Source organism: Tachysurus vachellii, chromosome 13, assembly GCF_030014155.1.
Source record: "Tachysurus vachellii isolate PV-2020 chromosome 13, HZAU_Pvac_v1, whole genome shotgun sequence".
Lineage (NCBI taxonomy): Eukaryota > Metazoa > Chordata > Actinopteri > Siluriformes > Bagridae > Tachysurus > Tachysurus vachellii.
In genome coordinates, this window is record NC_083472.1 from 15,547,875 (window position 1) to 15,554,255 (window position 6,381).

Here is a 6,381-nt window from a genome sequence, read left to right on the forward strand (position 1 = left end):
CCACGTCTGAACGAACCCACGTTTACCAGAACTCTACTGGTTAGTAAGTACGTATTATTAACGTTACAACCCGAAGTAAAAAGCCGAAGAAACCCTAAACGTTAACGGAAAACACCCGCGAACCCGTGTGACTGAAGGAGAGACAGAGAGCTGTTCTGTGTGTGACTGTGAGTGAGCAGAGCGAGACACAGCAACACATTACATCTGTATGTGTGTAGGGGAGGGGCGCTGTGACTAGCCTATCACAGAACGCTGACACAATCAGCTACCCAATGATGATTTTCATTCAATCCGAGCACAGATATTGACTCGTATTACTCGTATAATACTCGTACTCGGCAGAAGTGCTTTATCCGTACTCGTCTCTAGTAATCACCATCACCAAAATTGTACTTTTTTTTACATTGAAACGAAAAAAAAACCTACCTACCGACCCTTTTTTTTTTTTTTTTTTTTTTTACTGTTACTGCAAACCAAAATATTTTTAAGATTGGCCTTATAAAAAAAAAAGACAAGTGAGTTTCAGTTTAGGCAGTGGCACGTGTCGTGACTTTTTCCGGTGTGCAGCGCGGAACGGGTGAAGATGGATGCCGAGCAGACGGACACTGAACTGGTGGCCAGAAAAAATGCTACCTCTGTTATGGCGATATTTTGGCTATAAGATATCCGACACTGAGCAGAGAGAGGTACTGTGCAGAATTTGTAAAAATAAAGTTGCTACATCACGTGGCAACACGACAAACTTATATCAGCATCTGAAACAGCACAGAGAAAATTATGATGAATGCATGAAGGTAAAAGCCCAGATTAGTAAAGAAACACCTGAACAAAAAGAACAAACTGTAAGACAAAAAAACAAACAAACTACAATTTCAGATGTGTTTGAGAGTGTTGCTCCATATGAAAGGTCTTCACAGAAATATCCGTGCATACAAGCAACAAGCTCTGCATCAGAGAGAGCTTTTAGCACTAGTGGTAATGTTGTATCGAATCATCGCTCCTGTCGGAAACCAGACAAGGTGGATATGCTTGTTTTTTTGGCAAAGAACCTCTCAAGTGATAATTAGAGCTTTTTAGAAAGAGGATTTGGAAGTACCAGTTTGTTGCTTTGTTTTTGTTTTTTTAAATGACCAACAACAGTTTTAGTGGTTTGAACCACACATTTATATCCAAATTCCTTTTTGAAAGTTTATACAAAAATGTTACATCCAGGTAAAATATCCCTGTTTGGACAGAATGTTCACTCACTCACTCACTCATTTTCTACCCTACCGCTTATCCGAACTACCTCGTGTCACGGGGAGCCTGTGCCTATCTCAGGCATCATCGGGCATCAAGGCAGGATACACCCTGGATGGAGTACAGAATGTTCAAAATATCTTATTTTCATGAACATAGAAATTACTTTGTTCTATTTATTATATTTAGCTGTACTATTGAGACAATAACAAGTTTGTTTGCAGTAATGCAAAGATGTTATTTTGTAAAAATATTTTAATTTGAAAACATTTTGCATTTGTTTGTTGTTGTTGCTAGTTTGAGTTGAGAAATACAAATTTCAGCATTATCAGTATCTGCCTGTGCATTTTCTTTGAGAAGCAAGCAAGCTGTCTCATGATACCATTTGTTTATTATATCGCAATCGCATATCGCAATCGCAATATTGACCTCAATAATCGCAATAATACATTTTCCCTAAATCGTGCAGCCCTATTTCCAACTACACTAAAGTGTCTAGTGTGCTGCAGGTTCCTGTCCATCAAAATATACCTTTTCAAGACTGTAGGTCAACGTTGCGCCGTTACCCTGTAGTATAAGTACAGTAATCATCTCCAGACACTTTTCTTGTTATTTTAGTCAGTTCCTATTGGCCCTGTGGCAGGTTGTTAGACACCACCCCAGAATCAAGGTACTCAAACAGAATTAACAGTATTCCATTGGATCTTAGTACTAAAGGAAACTGTATTTAAAATGTTGAGCTAAGGAAAATCCAGAAATATTACAACAAATACATTTCCTGACAAAATGAGCAGAATAGTTACAATAACAGAACACTTACATCAGTTTATGTTTTCAGTGTTATTTTCAGGTTTAAAGTTTTAATTTGTAGGTACAGACTATTCAAAATGAGCTACCTTCTCTACTGTTCATTAACATGTCTCTTAAATAATTTGAGGGATTCATGCAATAATAAAGTATAGCATCAAATTTCAATACTACAAAGGATGTACTGTGGTCAAGTTTGTGACAGCTGTATGTGTGAGGTAGTCACACTTTACTTCTGCATATACTTCCTTCCCTTTCTGTTAAGAACTACTTTTATGTAGTTGTTCAACACACATGATGCATGATTAGCCAAGTAAAGGATGATAAACCAATACTGCATAGTCTGACTTTGACAAACTTTACTAACCAGTATGAATTCCTTACAGACAAAATGCATTCACAAGCTGTCAGTGAAGACATGTTCTAAACATATGATAATACCAAGTGTGAACATTTACTCTGCTATCAACCTGTTCAACAGGTAAAACTGTTCTAAAGTAGTGGAAATCACTGTATTATTATGTGTTATCTGTATACATAAGCTTATAGATTGGCTAGTGTATGAATGGTAGGAGGGAGAGATTAATGCCATCCCTCCCACCCAGACAACATAGCCATTTTTTTTCTTCCTTCGCTCACTGCCAAAGGTTGCTGTGTCATTGTTGTGGTTCAGACTTGTGAATCGCTTAACTCAATACTTTTTAAATAGCAAGTATCAAACTTTATTTCAGCTTTAAGACATTTAATTTTGAATAAAAGATGTTTAAATCCAAGAGGTAGCCGATTTGCTAAAATAGATAGAAGGACCACAGCTGAGGTGCCACTTGTGCCCCACTGATGTGCTGTATGTAATGTAAAGGTTAATTTCCAAATTTTAAACAGATCTACAACATTTAGAAACAGTTTAGAACACACAAATGTTACGTATTTTTGTCTGTCTGATTGTTGTCGTGTTAAAAAATAAATCAGATGATACTCAACAGTTACTCAGTACTTGAGTAGTTTTTTCACCAAGTACTTTTTTACTCTTATTCAAGTAATTATTTGGATGTCTACTTTTTACTTTTACTTGAGTCATATTATTCTGAAGTAACAGTACTTTTACTTGAGTACAATTTTTGGCTACTCTACCCACCTCTGAGCCACACAGACTGATAGATCGGGATTCAGTACTTTTCATGTCACCACACTGAAGAAATTACACTTGGCTACAATGTAAAGTAGTGTGTACAGCTGTATAAGAGTGTAAATTTGCTGCTCCCTTAAAATAGCTCAACACAAAGCCATTAATGTTTAAGCCGCTGGCCACAAAAGTGAGTACACCCCTAAGTGAAAATGTCCAAATTGTGCCCAATTAGCTATTTTCTCTCCACGGGGTCATATGACTCGTTAGTGTTACAAGGTCGCAGGTGTATTAAATTTGGTGTTATCGCGCTCACTTTCTCATACTTGTCTCTAGACGTTCAACAAGGCACCTTGTGGCAACGAACTCTCAAAAAAATAATTGTTGCTCTACATAAAGTTGGCGTAGGCTATAAGCAGATTGCCAAGAACCTGAAACTGAGCTGCAGCACGGTGGCCAAGACGATACATAACAGTTTAGGACAGGTTTGACTCAGAAAAGGCCTTGTCTTAGTCGATCAAATGCTAAGTGCACGTGGTCTGCATAATATCCAGAGGTGTGTTTGGGAAATAGACATATGAACGCTGCCAGCATTGCTGCTGAGGTTGAAGGGGTGGGGGGTCAGCCTGTCAGTGCTCAGACCATACGCCACACACTGCATCAAATTGGTCTGCAGGGCTATAATCCCAGAAGGAAGCCTCTTCTAAAGATGCTGTACAAGAAAGCCTACAAACAGTTTGGTGAAGACAAGCAGACTAAGGACATAGATTACTGGAACCATGCCCTGTGGTCTGATGAGACCAAGATAAACTTATTTGGTTTAGATGGTGTCAAGTGTGCATGGCGGCAACCAGGTGAGGAGTACAAAGACAAGTGTGTCTTGCCTACAGTCAAGCATGGTGGTGGGAGTGTCATGATCTGGGGCTGCATGAGTGAGCCAGCACTGGGGAGGTACAGTTCATTGAGGGAACCATGAAGGCCAACATGTACTGTGACACTGAAGCAGAGCATGATCCGGGACAGGGCAGTATTTCAACATGATAACAACCCCAAACACACCTCCAAGATGACCACTGCCTTGTTAAAGAAGCTGAGGGTAAAGGTGATGGACTGGCCAAGCATGTCTCCAGACCTAAACGCTATTGAGCATCTGTGGGGCATCCTCAAAAGGAAGGTGGAGGAGTGCAAGGTCTCTAACCTCCACCAGCTCTGTGATGTCATCATGGAGGAGAGGAAGAGGACTCCAGCGGCAACCTGTGACGCTCTGGTGAATTCCATGCCCAAGAGGGTTAAGGCAGTGCTGGAAAATAAAGGTAGTAACACAAAATATTGACACTTTGGGCCCAATTTGGACATTTTCACTTAGAGGTGTACTCACTTTTGTGGCCAGTGGTTTAGATATTAATGGCTGTGTGTTTAGTCAGGTTATATTGACAGCAAATTTGCACTGTTATACAAGCTCTACACTCACTAATTTATATTGTAGCAAAGTGTCATTTCTTCAGTGCTGTCACATGAAAAGATATTAAAAATGTTAACAAAGGTATGAGGGGTGTACTCACTACTGTGAGATACTGTATATAACATAGCTGAGGCTGGTTTGGACTCTGTTGGCAAAGGCTGAGCATGATACTGTTTCAACAGGTTAACGTGGCGCACACAGGTACCACGTCTATGACCAGTTGTGCTAAGAATGTAGTTTGTGGGACTCGACTTTTGCAGCATGGTTCTAAATGTATGGTGAAAGCACTCCAAAGCCCCTTGTAACTCTGGATGATTAGGAAAGCTGGTGAGACATCTGCAATATGTATGTTACGTGCAAAAACAGCTGTGATGTGAATTATGTGAATATATACTTAGGGAGTCCAAATGTGATGAAAACCTTTAATCTTGAATTCTTCAGGGAAATGGGTCTCAGCACACATTATAGTCAGAAGGTAAGAATTACCAGAACGGGTTTTAGGTAATGGACCAACACTATAATCCTTTCAAACAGGTCTGTGCTGACTACGAAGGGTTTCAGTAGAGGAGGTGGAATAACCTGATTAGGTTACCCACTAACTGACAGGAATGACAAGTCCTGCAATATCTTACAACATCACTCTTTATACAAGGCCAATAGAAATAACGCAAGATACATTGATGAGTCTCACGGATCCTTGTATGTCCAGAACAAGGATTACCATAAGCTAAATTGAGAACATGACTTCTCAGCAAACTGGGAACCACCACCTGGAATATTTCCAACCAACAATAATCAGAACTAGGAGGGGACTATTTCCTCATCAACACCCCATCTTCAATTAAATATCCTGTTCTGACACTGATAGACATCAGAATGATTATAGACAGACTCAAAACACTGTGAATACTTATGAATGGTCGGATTGCTTAGCAGCCACTAACTGGTCAAAAGACATGGGCAAATCTACCTCTGGGCCAGGATGGATATTTATGTGAAACCTCAATGTTATCACTATCCTCTTTACAAGATTTTTCCCGCGATAGAAAGTATACCTACAAATCAACTATGTCATCCAGTTTCTTTTGTTGGGTGTGCATCCAGACACAAACAGGGCTGGTCACTACCTTGAGAAGCAACAGTCACAGGTTCGGAAACTAATTCAGATAAAGGGAAAACTCTATTTCCAGCTATGTCATAACCTTGAATGTCTGAAACTCCTGCAACTGGTAGCTCTGAGCACACAGATACATTCCCAGCCCTGAGAAATTCTCCATTTCCAAATATACTGTATATAATGTAATGACACACAAATTACCAAATTATAAAAATCTTCCAACAAAGGACACAGTGTAAACATGACCCATGACATGACATCATACCACAGACACAATATACCAACACACCATATACCGAATATAAAGATATCCCGGACAAGCCCCCAAAACTGTTACAACAGAGACAGGGAATAAACCCACTCTCAAAGAAAAAGGCAGCTACATCCCTACTGTCAGTGAACAATATTTACAGGAATTTATATTATATATATACAGAGAGTAAAACAAGGCAACAAGTTAAAACCAAGCTCAGAATCAGAAACACAATTCAAAACCAGAACAGGAACTATCACTAAACACAAGTCTCTATCTCAACAAAGCTACTATAAACGCACGACCCTCCACCTTCTTCTTCTGCTTCCTCTTTGAAAAGATGATCGGTGATGAGGTCATCAAGGTGGAGGCAGAATCAG

General features: G+C 39.6%; 1 protein-coding gene across 2 annotated transcripts in view; it reads right to left on the minus strand.

The window, feature by feature from the left end:
* hdac3 (histone deacetylase 3) overlaps window positions 1-6,381 on the minus strand; it is a 448,843-nt gene that overhangs the window by 215,512 nt on the left and 226,950 nt on the right. The window lies entirely within an intron of this gene.